Below are 16,471 nucleotides of genomic sequence, written 5' to 3'. Positions count from 1 at the left end.
ATATTTGTTTTTTTATATTAGAATATAATTATAGATTTCTATGTTTAGTTTTAAGTAATTTGATTGATCGTAGCTTTGCGCACAATTATTTTTAATAATAGTTTCTAAAATTTTGACAAAACGATACGAGTTGGTCCATCTCTTAAGAGAGGCCCAAACCTTCATTTTCGATCCGCCCCGCTCGCCTCGGAAAACCTACGCCTCCAGTCCAATTAACACCGCCAAAATCGGACAAGAAAATCCACTAGCCAATGAGGAAAATGGGGCCAACTTCACAATGAAGTCTTGGCGAAGGGTTGAGAGAGGGAAAAACCACCCAACTACCCCCAGATAATAAAAGGCGCTGCACAGCCCCGGATGGGGACACACTTTTTCGGACGCCCGCTCTCCAGCCTAGTACCAGCCTAGGACTTTGCTCACGCCGCCGTACGCCAAGGGAACTTGAACTCATCGCGAACGCGCAAAGCTGCGATTAATATTGTGTAATAGTCTAAGCAACGAAACAAAAAGAAAAAAATTAAAAGTAAGTTACAACCATTTCTGTATCTTTCCTTTCGCTACATACTATTTGTGAAACCGTTTCCCCTTCTTCAAACGTCCTTGTGGCAAGAATCGCACTTCGTTCTCCCTTTTTTCAATCGAGGTACTGTTGCGTTTGGATTGCACTTTATCCAAGTTAAAATCACGCGCGTCAAAAACTTTCTCTACAATACACACGCTTATCCCAGTTTACACGCGCAAGCGTAGACCAAAAAGAGCGTATCTGAGAAGTCGACCACGACGTTACAAAATTAAAATACTCAAACTTCGATTGTAACTATTTTTTATGTAAAATAACAAATATTGGTACCAACTGATATTTTTTATTGTTTTATTGAATTTTATATTCATACTAAGTAATGTGAAACATTTTAGAGATATATTTTGTTAATAAGTTGATAAAAAATACAAAAGTCCGAAAAGCTATCTTGTTGGCAATTCACCCATATTAGTGACTTCCTGAAATATTATACGAAAAGTAAAATAAATATATTTATTAATATTATACTAAAATAGAAACGTTTTTCGTGTCACAAAGTTTTTTCTAGGACTTATAGGTAAGGAAGCAAAAATTATTGAAAATCAAAAGATGAAGATTTGTTAATTTTTTTCTTTGTAAATACCGTAACAAAATCAGTTATTTTTAGAGTGGAACAATGTGTAGAAGCTAAATCTAGATATGTGCTGTCGCTTACGTGGCGTGCGTGACTCGCGGCATCGTACGCAGTTGCCGGCGAGGGTCGCCATGGTTAACGTCCCGGCGCGAGTTTTATGCCATACTCTTACCTTGATGATAACGGTGCTGACTTTCTCGTACGGATTTCCTGTTGGTTGCTTTCGACGATACCGTTGTCTACTGCTGTTCTGTACGAGAAGTGCGTCTCGGCTCGCTCATACGAAAAGTGCAGTGAAATCGTGAAAGCGCTTTATGATTTCTCACGGTATTATTTGAGACGGCAATTCTAAGTTCGGTACCGATAACGTATGCTCTATAACCTGAGGGCCGCGGGTGCCTTCTACCGCACAAATTATCCGTTCATATGTCGCGTGTGAAGCTTCATTCCACAGCCCTTTCACTGTCATTTTTGTTTTTTCTCCGGAAAGTCCTACTTGTTTCGCTACACTTTTGTCTATTATACTAACGGTCGTTTCTCCGTCAAGCAGTGCGAATGTCTTTAACGAACCTATCGTTCCTATGATTTTTATCGGCTTAGTCATTCAGTGCGCTTGGGTTGCGCATCTCGATTATCTTGCGGGGAAACGCAATCATTGCTGTCTTGATGTCCAGAGCTTTTCACCTCCCGATTATAATTTAACTGATGCAACATCAGGTGATGCCCTTTTTTACATATGTCACAAACCTTTCGAGTCGGGCAATAACGTACCATACGATCACTTTTCAGACATCGGTAGCAAAGCTGGAGTCTTTTCACGATCGCATATTTTCGGTGCGGATACTCTACTTTGAATTTCTTGCAATTAACTAGTTCGTGCGATGCTAGGTGGCAGAACGCACAGCTGCGCACCAGGGCTTCTCTCGCGGCGAGGGCTACACTCACGATGAGTGCTTCTCTCGCGACGAGGGCTGGTCTCATAACGACGGCTTCTTGCGCGACGAGGACTACGGTTCCGGCTCTTCGTTCTTGATCGCTCTGCTGTTAAGCAGAATATTTTTGCACGCGGTGATCTAGCTCGTCTCCTAAAAGCGTCGTGCTCTCTTCTTGATCGACCATCGTAGTGATCTCTTCTCGACCGAGTGTCATTTCGTGCAAATGTACGTACTCTCATAAGTTCTGCTATGCCTGTGTTGACTACATTCGCAGACATGGTACTCAGGTACTTTCTTAACGATTCTAAATCGGGTACACCTCCTAGGCCGCCACACTCGATGGAAAACCGGTCTCAAGGTATTCCGGTAATTTGTTGAGCACAATATTTAACATGTCATTGCTTGATAATTTCTTAACTAATCCAACTAATTTAAGTGCCGTCACTGCACTATTTACTCCTGTCGCAAACGGTACTAAATCTGTTTTTCTACCTCGCAATGACGGCAATGGCATTAAATCGCGCTAGATCCACTCCCCTAATTCAGTATTGCCGCCGAAGTGCTGTCTCAAAGTATTCATCACTATGATCGGATCTTTCGTTGTGGAAAGCAAAGTGTGAACTCGGTCGCGCGCACTCCTTCTAATTGCCTTACGCAGGCGGTGCATGTTCTCCCATAGTTCTAAATTGTGTCATTGCGTTAACGCGCGATACATAGCCTTGAAATATTTCCAGTCGAGAGGGTCGCCACGAAATTCTGGCAAGTCTCTCGACTTTCCGCCCGCCGCGTTTTGTATAGCTCGTAATTAAAGTCAGTGTATCGCTAAACAAATTAGTTGCATCGGTGACACTGATACTTGCATCAGTTTGTACATTATTACGCACGCTTGCACCTTGGTTCTCCTGCTGGATGTCGCTCTCGTCCACGCTGAATTCTGCTTGCTGACGTGCTGAAGGTTGATGAGTTCGAACTGGCCGTCCTCGTCAAACTGCGGGCTATTCCTTTCGTTGAGCTGCAGATTGCTCAGCCGAAGCTGGAGATCGCTGCGATGGTGCTCAAAGTTATTACGCTGGTGCTGGAAATTGCTGCATTGGTGCTGGAAGTTGCTGCGCTGGTGCTGGAGGATGAATTACAAGCTGTGCGTCAATTGGATGCGGTGGTGGTGCTCGTTGTTGCGCTTCTATTCCTAGTCGCTGATTTTTGTTGGTGGTTTTACGTCTTGGTGGTGCTTTTCCCTTGGCACTTTTCTTCGGTTGCGGCACAGTCTCTTTGCGAGCTTTTTTTCTTCTTTCTTGATTTGTTGCTGACGACGACGTTCGACGTTTTGGTGGCATCGTTGTAGAAATGCGATAACTAACACGCACGTACTTTGCACACTACTTTACTTTATTCCTGCTCAAATTGTTCAAGTGTCCCACGAGGGGTACCAGTTTTAGAGGTTGTGTTAGCAGGAATAAACAAAATAGTTATTCAATTTTATAACAATACTTTTTTATGGAATACACGGATGAAAATCGCACGCGCGCTTAAGTCAGTCAGGCGAAGTTGTCTGTGTGACGAGAGCAAGCAGTACGCTTGCTCCTCGTCTGCCCTCCTTCTCTCTCTCCCTCTTATCGCTCGGCATGGCGACGTGGTCAGCGTTGGGCGCATATATTTATTGCGCCTAACCACTGGCCTTTATGTTTTCCGAAGATTGCCAAGCAAGATTGAGAGCGCCCGAAGAAGCAAGAGCGCAGCGACTATAAGGTAGAGAGAGACAGAGAGAGACACAGAGAGAGAGAGAGAGAGAGAGTTAGCGAGCATGCTAGAGTGCGCACCTATGCACGCACTATGCAGGTTTGGGCCGGCGTGTGACGCGCGACCAATTAGCGCTTTTGTCGCACGCCGCCTAATGAGTGGGCTTGGTGAGAAGAGCCCGGCGAGAGTGCGAACGCGGACGATGCGTCAAGAGGCGTGCATCAGTTTCCAAAAAAAGGTTAAGGAAAGCAGCGCAAAGAGAGAAAGAAACACAAGTGCAGCAGTGATCAGACCAGGGCGAGACAAGGCTACGTGTGGCAACACCTGCAGCAGGGCATTCAGTGCCGCCCTCGTCACCGTGCACGGCACGACTTCCAGTGGGTTCACCGTGGGCTACGCCGAAGAAGACGTCCAGCCAGCGGCCAGGTCAACTCCCCGTTGCCGGCTCATCGCCAAGGACAAAGGTCAGGTTATCTCTCTCTCCCAGTATTTCTCTCTCTCATGGTGATGCGCAGCTGCGTAGAAACGATAGGTAGTCAGGCGATCACTTGCCGGCTACGCTCATCGTAATGCGGTAGAGAGGTTTCGACGTATTCTTCTATTTGTAAGGAGGCGAATGGTCAAGGCGATCTAGCCGCCGGGCAATTCATCCTCCCGCGTTAGTTTAAGTCGTTCTTTTCATGTGCGCGTGATGTAAACTTTTATTATATCCGATTTTGTATTTGTTTGTCTGAATAGATTTAAGTTGTGTGTTTTAATTAAGGAAAATTATTTATTCGTTCGACCTATCCTCTCGTTCCCCGATTGTTAAAGAGCGAAAGTGCCTCTCTTACTCTCCCCTTAATAAATTGGTGACGTCAGTGCCGAATAAGGCGCTGCCCTCGTTACATGGCATCCCTTGTGGAGAGATTAACAGTCGGGTAATAACAGAGAGAAATGGTCGAGTGGTAATAATTTTTTTTTTAAGAAGGGAAAAATAATTTGTTAGCTAAGGGCAAAACGCGCGTGCTATGAACTTTCTTTTTTTTTAGAAGGAATTTCGTCGTTGTTCTCTCGGATTGTTTTGTTTTGGGCCTACCGGCGACCTTTTCTTATCGGGGAGTCGGGTAGCCACGCGTGGGTCATTGAGCCGTTCGAGCGCTAGAGTTCGATACATTTTAAATTTCCTATTTCTTAGAAAGTAAAACTTTGCCTTGCTGTTTTGTTTTGTGATATTTTCTGGTAAGTGGACACATGTATATATTTACGGTTTCTTTCTTTGGCTTATGCAAGGCGATTCCTCGCCGGCTCAGAGCCTAGAAAGAATCGGTCTTATTATTTGGCAGTAGTGTCGAATTACATAGATCGTGGTTGAGACACGTTCGTTCTTGTAGCTCGCATTTCAGTCTCTTAAAAAAAAAAATATTAATTTTTTTTTTCCAGACGTAAAATGTCATTAGCGTGTAGAGAGAGAATCATCTTACGCAGAATATTACGCGATGCGCACGCGAAAAGATTAAAACGTAAAATTGACTCAACAGAGCCGGCCGTTCTGTTAGAGTTGATGCGCTATTGCGGATTGACTTTGCGCGACGATTTAGAAGAGTTACAGGACCGGTATTTTCGATTTATGTTGGTGAAAGAACGACCAGATTTACGACCGCCGTTGCATTCTGATGATTTCGCGTCGGGCCAAATCCCGGACTTGCTATGCGACGAGCAGCAAGAAGCAGCGGCGGACAGGGCGCAGAGCGCAGATCTTGGCAATGAGCTCGCGACGGCTGTGACGCTCTTGGCGACTGAATTAACGCGCGCGAGAAAGCAGGCGACGCAGGTAACTGCTGGTGTTGCCGCTCCTCGCGAGCGGGTTCGGTCGCCGGGCGAGAGCGCAGCCGCGCCGGTTAACGAAAACGCGTTGTCACCGGTGACATGCCTGTCGGTTAGCGCGACCGGACGCGCTCGCGAGCAAGAAGCCAGAGATCGGGGTGAATGTAGCACTGGAGCGCTAAGCCAAATCTGAGGAGCTTTAACTGCTGTTCCGCGTTGGATTTATAGGCGCGAGGTTAGACAGGGCATCACAGATGGTGCGAAAGCAGTTTTTAGGGTCGAAAGAGAAGCGATGCACAGTAGGTCGGCCTAGGCCGAGCAGCAGGCTTCATTGCCGTCTCAGGCCAGGCCGTCCGGCAACCGTGCGGCGCTAAACGTGCCCGCGGCTGGAACTGAGCAATCGGTACATGCGAGCGCATCAATTAATAGAGCAGGTAGTACGCTTATCAGCACTGATTTAAGCAAATCAGTGAGCACAAGGTACCAAGCGCCAAGGATAAATTCGTGAGTGGAAGATTGGGAACGCGAAGTACAAACTGCTAATAAAGATGAAGTGCGAATACCAGCTCTGTCGAATAAAGGCTCGGTAATAGAAAGAGAAAGTGTAATTAGTGTAAGGCGATCTAGGCTAAAGCAAGTAAAAAAGATAGAGAGCGTTAGTGCGAGCGATACATGCTCGAATTTTTCGGATACGGATAGTGATGATACGAGATTAACTAGGTCGACGAAAAAGGGTAAAACAGTTAGAGCAAGGAAAACAGGCAAACCAAGGAGCCCTCCGAGAGTTAAGTATATCAACGGTATACCTGCCGATGGAGTAAGCGCCCTTAATGCCTGGTCTCTTCGTTTTTCGAGTAAAGACGGCATGAACGCGTTAAGTTTTTTAACAGGTTTGAGCGATTGCCAGCGCTATTATGGCATCTCAGATAAAGAAATGTTGATAGCAATAGGCACCGTGTTCCGTGACAAAGCGCGTTCGTGGTACGAAGTTAATCGCGGTATATGGAAGACGCTGAAAAACTTCAAAAAGAGTTTTTCAAGCGAATTCTGTCGCCGATTAAATAGAGAACAGCTCTATGGTGAACTTAGGCAGAGAACACAGGGTGAACACGACGAAATTGTAGATTACGTCGCAGCGTGCCAGACTATCTTACGTCGTTTCGATCCACCGGTTTCAGTTAAGCGTCAACTAGCTATTCTAGTGGAAGGTTATACCCGAAATATAAACGATACCTCGAGACGAAAACGTTTAAAGATTTAAACGATTTTAAAAAGGCAGGAATGGCGTTAGAAGATCGCATGGCAGGCTGGAAAAGGTGGCAGCGGCCGCCAACGGCCGACGCGACCTTGATACCGGAATCCGCGTACACTGAGAGTAAGAAGTCTCAGAGTACGCAGTAATCGGTTGAGATGATTGAAGGTCTTAGCGACGCGGTTGAAGAGGTTTTAGCAATAGAGCCGTCGAAAAAGAAATCGCAGCAAAAGAAAAAGCTAGGTAAAAAGGGCATAAAACAGGAAGGCGAAGTTGCCGCGGCCGCGGCCGATAGGCAGCAGCCGCCGGCGGCAAGCCAACCTACAAAAGAAGCCGCGCCGGCTCAATTGAGCGCGCAGGCTTCGTTAGTCTCGACTGAAAATGCAGCTCCTTGCTTGATTCCACAACAACGCGATCAGAATAGTGGCGCGTTTAGGAATATTTCTGATAGACTATTCACAGGGGCATGTTTTAATTGCAACGCGATAGGACACAGAAGGGCGCAATGCCCGATGGCTCGAGTCAATCCACTGGTTGTCAGCTACAAATGTCGGCAACAGGGACATTATGCCAATAGTTGCTCGACTCGATCTACTGAGCGCGCGCCGACGTACGGTTGGTACGGTTGGTTTCGTTTTTAGAGATTGCCCTACTTGTAATCAGGCCAGGTAGGGAAACATCTTGGCGGGAGCCGTCGACCGCTCGACGACTCCTGCCTAAGATGGATCGAGCGGGCCCTTCAGGTAGAGAGAGTGCTTTATGCAAGAGGCAAGGGTACCGTGGTTGAGGCGAGAAAAGAAGGCGAGAACAAGGCAAAAATTACCAGTTCTTCGCATCTTTTCTCGGATAGCATATTCGATAAGCGTGAAAATGAGGATGTGAAAGTCAAGTGTGCATTTAGAGTAGAAGGTAAGAGTTTAGCAGAGGATAGAAATGAGATTGTAGATTCGAGAGGTTTGCGAAATAGAGTAGGAAAAGTTGCATTTGAGAGTGAGCTGCCGAGTTTGACTTTAGACAGGAACCGGGCGCAGAGTAGCGTAGTCGTAGATTTCCCCAGTAAGACCAGCAATGGTCCCGAACAGGTAAATTCTCGCGACTCGGTACAGGAAGGCGCAGAAGGTTTCTAGAAAATAGATTTGCGAGCGGCGTTTTGGCAAATTCCGTTATCTGAAAATAGCAAACAATATACAGCGTTTGCGGTTCCAGGTTCAGGATTATGGGAATTCGAGCGAATGCCGTTTGGATTGGTTAACGCGCCGGCTACTTTTACGCGCCTTATGGATGCACTTTTCGGTCCAGAGTATGAGCCGCATGTTTTCTGGTATCTTGATGATTTGTTGGTGGTTAGTGCAGATTTTGAGAGCCATATGTTATGGTTAGAAAAGGTTTTGAAGCGATTGGTAAGTGTAGGACTAGAAATCAATTTAGAAAAGTCTGCTTTCTTTTGCACTGAGGTAACCTACTTAGGGTACAGGGTAAACTGTGTGGGCTTGCGTCCGGATGGTGATAAGGTAAAGCCGATAGTAAATTATCCTGCGCCTAGTAATGTAGCTCAATTGCGCCGTTTCCTAGGCATGGTAGGATGGTACACGCGTTTTATCGAACACGAGAGTGAGGTAAAAGTCCCGTTGACTAAACTCATTCGTAAGGATCAACTGTGGGAATGGAAAAACGAACAGCAGATTGCATTTGAAAGGTTGAAGCGCGCATTAACAGAGGCGCCAGTACTTGCGCGCCCTGATTTTGCGCGCCCTTTCTATCTGCACTGCGACGGCTCTTCCTTCGCGTTAGGCGCGTGTTTGGTTCAGGTATTCGACGATGGCGAACATCCAATCTGCTACGCCAGTCGGATGCTAAACGTGCATGAGCGAAATTACTCGGTAAGCGAAATCGAATTTTTGGCAGTACTTTTTGCGGTAAAAAAGTTTAGACCTTATATTGAAGGTTCGCATTTTGTCATCGTCACGGATCATAGCGCGCTCACGAGGATATTGAACAAACGAGAATTGACAGGGCGCTTAGAGAGGTGGATACTCGAATTTCAGCAGTTAGATTGTGAAATCGTGCATCGAAAGGGAGCGCTGCATCATGTGCCGGACGCACTTTCGCGAGAGTTTGAGGACGGGCTGGAATTTTGCGCATTTGATGGAGTACAGGATGTTTGGTATTTGCAACGTGTTAAAGACGTTCTCCAGAGACCAAAAAAATTCGAAAATTGGAGAGTAGAAAATAACGTCCTGTATCGTTTCATGCGCGATCACTTGCTTGACTCAGTGACTAATCGCGAGGAATGTTGGCGCATGGTAGTGCCGCTCGAGTTTAGAGAAAGGGTATTGAGGGACGCGCATTGTGAATTGTTTTCCGGACACCTAGGCCGGGAGAAAACTTACGATCGAGTAGCTCGTGAGTATTACTGGCCGGGAATTTGGTATGATGTGAAGACGTTTGTAGATGAGTGCGCTCAATGTCAACGGTATAAGGTAGTGCAGCAAGCGCCTTTAGGTTTCATGGGAAAACGCGTTGTGGAAAGGCCGTGGGCAGTAGTAGCGACTCATGTGGTAGAGCTGTCCCGTAGCAAGAACCGATATAAATATATGGTAGTATTTCAGGACTTATTTACGAAATGGGTCGAATTGAAACCGCTACGGTCGGCAGACGGTCCTGCTCTCGCTGCTGCGCTAGAAGAGTTAATTCTCTTTCGATGGGAGACGCCAGAATATATTGTTAGTGATAACGCGAAGGCGTATAAAGGCAAGGTATTTCAGGAAAGACTGCGGGAATACGGCATTGAGCACTTGCCTTGCCCCGCTTATCACCAGCAGAGTGATCCGGTTGAACGCGTTAACAGGACGTTGAAGACAATGATTGCGATGTTTGTAGATGCCGACCACAGGAGCTGGGATAAGCATTTGCATGAATTCCGTCATGCTATAAATACTGCGACCCAGGCGTCTACAAAAGTATCGCCGGCATTTTTGAATTATGGTAGGGATCCGCATCCGGTAAAGAGTTTAAGGCGTGAAACTGAAGTTAAAGGGCCGATAGTTAAGTTGGATACAAAGGCATGGGAAGATAGGCTATTACGTTTGAATGCGTTGCGCGACTTAGTAGCCAAGCATATTGAGGAAGCACAGGAAAAGCAAAAGAAGTACTACGATAAAGGTAGGCGACGAGCTCTTTTCCAAGTGGGCGATTTGGTTTGGCGCAAAGTGCATACGCTTTCGAATGCAGCGGCGGGCAAGAACGCGAAACTTGATCGGAAATATGACGGTCCGTTTAAAATCGTTCTGGTAATCTCGCCCGAGATTTATGAATTGGCCACGAATAGCAAACATCGCACCACTAGAGTACATGTTTCGGAGATTAAACGTTACATACCGCCACGGAAAGTAAACGCGTAATCTTTCAACTAATATAGGTGTAATAACGTATGCGTGTTGTTGTTTTTCTTTTAGGTTCCAGAGGTTCTACGACGCCAGGTGATGATGGCTGAGCAGGCCAGAGAGTCGGGCCGCGTAACCGAGATTGCTTCGGTCGAACTTCTTTCAGGCGTCGCGACTGACTCCGGTACCGCGCAGGTTATCAGGGAATCGGTGGCTGATGATGAGGGTGGCCAGGCGAAGGGTCAACCTTTACCGCCACCCTTACCTGCGCCGCCGATACCTTTTCGGGGTGACTGGCGTGGAGTTCGTTTGCTAGCCGAGAAAAGGGAAGCGAGATCGACCATTCGTTTAGCGGCACCTACACGCACTTGGGACGAGGCTGTCCGCCGAAGTGCAGCTTTTCGTCTCACGACGTTATGTATTCGTGAGGCGGCGGACCGGTCGCGAGTTTTAGAGGCAGCTCGAGGGATTGTCTTCCCACTGGCGGAGGCCAGCGGCTCTGGCGATACCTCGCCGAGCCCGCGCTTTGCCGTGGCAAGATGTTCCAGTGGTAGGGCTGCGAACTGAGGACGTAAGTTTCAGCCAACGATAGGGCGGGGAGGAACCCCTTGCCCTCTGCAGTCAGCTACTAACGGCATTCTGCAGATGACGATCAGCTTGTAACAAAACTCTATCCTTTGTTACTAATTCTTTGCGGGGTAAGTGAGGCACCTTCGCTCAAGACAATTGAGGGAGAAGAACGAGGAGAGGTTGATAAATGAATTATAGAAAGACAGAAATCAAATCTCACTTACAACCTATTATTATTAATAATTATTGACACTAAACATACGCGCGCATAACATAATCTAAATTATTGACCAACTAACTACAAAATAGAACAGTAAATTACTCATAGTATTCACAAATGAATATTTCGCATTTCGTCTTAACATCCAATCGCGCACTTAACCTATTACAAACTTACTTAAATTACGCGAATCTATACCGGATGAACTGCCCGGCACGTGGGCGCCTGAACAATTCGCCGGTCGCAACTTACGTTACTACAAATTAAGCCTAAACGCGAACCTTTAGATAGCCGGCACGTGGATGCCTGGCTATCCTATTCAACGCGCACCGGTCGTCGCATCACCAGAGAGAGAGAGAGAGTGTAGAGAGAAGGAAGAAAAGAAGGCTTGTCCTTTGTTCACCGCTCCTAGCAACGTCGTGGATCCCGGGCGATGTGCTGCCGCAGGAAGTACCGGTCGTCGTCGCTGGTCAGATCGTTGCTAGCTGCTGGTTGCTATCGCTGACCAGGTATCCACAGGCGACGTTGACTCTCCTTGCAGGGGTGGGCTGGCTGCGGTCGCAGACAAAGCTGCTGCCAGTAGGGTTGACCTTCCTTCCAGCTATCCCAAACTACACTCTCTAGCAGGACTACTGCACTCTAGTAGTACTAGGCTTCGACTCTTGCACGCGCTTATTCTTGCGCTCGTCTTGCAGCCGCTCAGCGGCGCTCGCTCCTCTCCCTACCTTGACCTATTAGTTAGGCGGCACGCGACGCGCCGCTTATCGGTCACGCGTTGCGCGCCTGCCAATCCCTGCATGGGCCTAATACTCTCTCTCTCTCTCTCTCCCTCTCTCTCTTTCTCACTCTCTCTCCGCGCTCCTCAACTTTTCTTGCGCTCAACTGCGCTGGCCCGTCCTTGGCGCTGAAACAAAAAGACCAAGTGTTAGGCGCATACTTTAATGCGCCTAACGTTGGCCAACATGCCTTGCCGAATGGAGGAGGGAGAACGCAGACGAGAGACCGGCACATGGCCTGCTCTCGTCACAAGCTCTAGCGATTCGGAAGAGGAGTCGATGCAAGCTGAGGAGCCGCCCCGCGTGGCTCCCCACCGCACATTCATGCTCCTCTCCGGTTTAAGCCGCTCGAGCAGCAGAGGTCGGACACGGCTTATCAGTTCGTCCGTAGGGGTGGACCAGTGCGTTACCCGCCGGCGGATTATGTCGAAGACGAGCGAAGAGAGGAGGCTGTGGCCCGTCAAAACGCGGGTAGAAGGAAGCGCACTATGCGTTTCAATCTCTCCACGTGTAACTTCGAGAGGCCATCCTCCGGGCAGGTCGCGTCGTTGCCTAAAGTTGCAAGGGTGGCCGCTGTGGAAGCAGCGGGCAGCCCTTCATCGATGGCATCGGCGGGGCATGCTACGTTTGGGGTCTCGGGAGTTGGGACAAGCGCTCCTGCCGAGGAGGCGGTGGTGGCAGACTGGAGGGTGGCGGCAAGGGCTAGGCTTTCCGATCAGGGAGCGAGGCCGATCACGCCCGAGCTGCCGATCCCTCCTCAGGCGGTGAGTTCAGCCTCGGTTTCTGAACAGCGAACTTGGGCGGACGGATCGGGTCAACGATTGACGAGGGGAACGTTCCTGAGAGGACTGGCATCGGTTCCTTGGGATCCGGAGGTTGATTTGCCCTTGTTCCGTTGTTTTAACTGCAGAACGGGGGCGCACCAACGGTCAGTTTGCGAGGGTCCGCCCCTCACCCGTCCAGTTTGTCGGAATTGTGGACGACTAGATGTTTCGATCTTTAACTGTCCGCGCTGCCGCGATGCTTATGAGACGGAGCAGGCGCGCGGGCGGTTGATAGAAGGAGCAAGGATTCAGGACCGTCCTAGGGAGCCGGTCAGGTTCCAGGCTACACCAGAGGTGGTACAGCCGGAGCCTGGAGTTCCTAGGATAGTGCCCATGGTGGCAAGCCCTGAATCCTCTGTCGGGGAGCCGAAGGCAAAGAAGCCTAGGCACCGTTGCGGTAGGCGCGTTCGCGAAAAGCTCGCACGTCGAGCCCGAGCCATTGGGGAAGCCTACGCCACGGTTTGTTCAAGCGACGCGTCGCGTTTGGAAGATACGCCGCGAGAGGTAAACATGCCAATTTCAGCGGACGTGCCGGTTGATGAAACGGTCGAGGTTGTTGAGACGGTCGAGGTTGATGAGACGGTCGGGGTTATTGGGCTTGAGGCGACGGAGGTCGCTGGCCATCGGCTCTCTGGGGCCAATGCCTTTTCACCATCGGCTGAAGAACTCAGGATGCTCCGACTCCGGTATTTAGAGTCATTGGAGCGACAGCAGTAATGGGAAAGTGTTTCTTTGGTTTGTTCATTTATTTATTATTTTAGAGTTGGAATTGCTATGATGGCGTGCGGGGTTGGTCGATTCTTCGGTGAGAGAAATTTGTTTATTTTGTTGTAAGGGTTTTAAGTTTAGATTTTGGGGATGAAGAGTTTGCCCTTGGTTCTATCTGGGTGTTATCAGAATAAATTTAAGTTATAGAGTAAGTTATGATTAGGAAATTAATTAAGGTTATTATTTTGTTTAGCGTTTAGCGCTGGCTGCAAGTTGCCGATCGAGAGAGGAGAAAGGGGGAAGAGAGTCAGGCCGCAGTGAGCTTTGGCCTTGGGAGGGGGTGTGACGAGAGCAAGCAGTACGCTTGCTCCTCATCTGCCCTCCTTCTCTCTCTCCCTCTTATCGCTCGGCATCGCGACGTGGTCAGCGTTGGGAGCATATATTTATTGCGCCTAACCACTGGCCTTTATGTTTTCCAGCCGCCGAAGATTGCCGAGCAAGATTGAGAGCGCCCGAAGAAGCAAGAGCGCAGCGACTATAAGGTAGAGAGAGACAGAGAGAGACAGAGAGAGAGAGAGAGAGAGAGTTAGCGAGCATGCTAGAGTGCGCGCCTATGCACGCACTATGCAAGTTTGGGCCGGCGTGTGACGCGCGACCAATTAGCGCTTTTGTCGCACGCCGCCTAATGAGTGGGCTTGGTGGGGAGAGCCCTGCGAGAGTGCGAACGCGGACGATGCGTCAAGAGGCGTGCATCAGTTTCTAAAAAAAGGTTAAGGAAAGCAGCGCAAAGAGAGAAAGAAACACAAGTGCAGCAGTGATCAGACCAGGGCGAGACAAGGCTACGTGTGGCAATACCTGCAGCAGGGCATTCAGTGCTGCCCTCGTCACCGTGCACGGCACGACTTCCAGTGGGTTCACCGCGGGCTACGCCGAAGAAGACGTCCAGCCAACGGCCAGGTCAACTCCCCGTTGCCGGCTCATCGCCAAGGACAAAGGTCAGGTTATCTCTCTCTCCCAGTATTTCTCTCTCTCATGGTGATGCGCAGCCGCGTAGAAACGATAGGTAGTCAGGCGATCACTTGCCGGCTACGCTCATCGTAATGCGGTAGAGAGGTTTCGACGTATTCTTTTATTTGTAAGGAGGCGAATGGTCAAGGCGATTTAGCCGCCGGGCAATTCATCCTCCCGCGTTAGTTTAAGTCGTTCTTTTCATGTGCGCGTGATGTAAACTTTTATTATATCCGATTTTGTATTTGTTTGTCTGAATAGATTTAAGTTGTGTGTTTTAATTAAGGAAAATTATTTATTCGTTCGACCTATCCTCTTGTTCCCCGATTGTTGAAGAGCGAAAGTGCCTCTCTTACTCTCCCCTTAATAAATTGGTGACGTCAGTGCCGAATAAGGCGCTGCCCTCGTTACATCTGAACTAAAGCTGAGCTCAGAGTGCCAGTTCTTCCTTTGCTTTTTCGCACCTAGCTCGTCCATTTCCTCTCCGCTTTTCCGTCGCAGTCGTAGGCGTGGTCATAGGGCCCAATGGACAGTTCGCACCCGCGTGGTGCCCATTTTTCTTCTTTTAACGTCCTCTGTCGTGTTCTCTCCTCCAGCCTTGCTCGTGAGCTGCCAAAACAGCCTTTGTGCAATTCCTTGTGCAATTTCCTTGTACAATTCCTTGTGCAATTTCCGAGCTATGCGACCTTCTCCAAGGGTCCGAGGTCAATGCAACCTCGGAGATGATCTCCGAGTTGCGAGGCTCACCGCCCTAGCTGCAACTATGCAGCAGCGATGCTGGTCATGACGAGCAAGAGCTTGGAGGAGACGCACAACTCCTTATGAGTTGCTAATTTTTAACCTATGTTTCCATTATTTAAGCAAATATCATCGTACAATATAAAAACACGCAATACAAATAAACAAATCACACGCAGTAGCCAACACATTACAATGTATACCTATAATACTAAATTAAATTACACAATTATCAAAGAAATTTCCATTTTCGACTGCCCTTTTCGTGCTCGTAAAACCGTCGAAAGTTTTTATGACCGCTAATAGTAATAAAACGCTCGAGTTTTCTTTGATTGCTAAGCCGTACAGTTAGACTACCATATTTTTCGGCGACACGTTTGCGACAGAAGTGAGGTAAACACAGACCGTAGGTAATAAACTATTAAGAGACAAAAAAAAAGGAAAGATGATGGTCAGTCTCCACGGTCGAGCTTTGCCGTTTCTTAGGGATTACCGACGCACACCATCGAAATAAAGCCTCTATTGAGTTTTTCCGACGTGCATAAACTCGATCCGGAACAGTATTACTACGACCGAAAACGGATTAAGCGCAAAACGAATGAAAATATGAATTTTTGTTTTCATATATAAAGAATTTCTAGTATCTACTTGTTTGAATATTTACAACGATGGAATCGTTTATTCACTCTACATCATATGATATAAAATACAACGTATTCATATATAATGCCAACTATGTATCAACTATTTTACTCATATCTGTTCATAAAATTATTTATAATAACTAAACTTTTAACTTTGAATAATTTTGAACACCTTTAATAAAGATAAAACTTTAAATATTTCCTTTATTTAGGTTTTCAAATCTGACATTTTAAATGTTGTCAAATAGCACGTAACTTTGGGAGCAAATTCTTATTCGTTCTTTGGCTGTGTGACGTCGTAACAACGACACATTTCAGGTGGACCTGAGGCTTAGCGTAGTCACTCCAAACACTCAGGGTTTCGCTGTCGCTAGAAGTGTGATTTCTCGCCTAAACTAGTTGGGATCACTTATCAAAAATTATTTTAACCGAGGGGGAATAGTGACACTACAGTAGTAGTAATCCAAAGACGAGAAGTACCCTGGGTCCTATCGATAGTAGTACCCAGTTCTTCATATAAAAGTCGTACCTAGAGCCTATCAATAGTAGTCTCTAGATACAAAAATAAGTATATTTGGATCATGAGCTATTCCTAAGATAGTTGAAAGATAGATAAATTACAAAATTTTTTCTTTGCTTACTATTTTATTGAAAATTTCATTTTTTCTGGACACGCACGCTCTTATTCTATACTGGTTGATTTCTTGCTTGGCTTG

This window comes from Phymastichus coffea, unplaced genomic scaffold, assembly GCF_024137745.1.
Source record: "Phymastichus coffea isolate CEN01 unplaced genomic scaffold, Cenicafe_Pcof_1.1 PCOF00033, whole genome shotgun sequence".
NCBI lineage: Eukaryota > Metazoa > Arthropoda > Insecta > Hymenoptera > Eulophidae > Phymastichus > Phymastichus coffea.
This window is presented reverse-complemented; position numbering follows the sequence as displayed.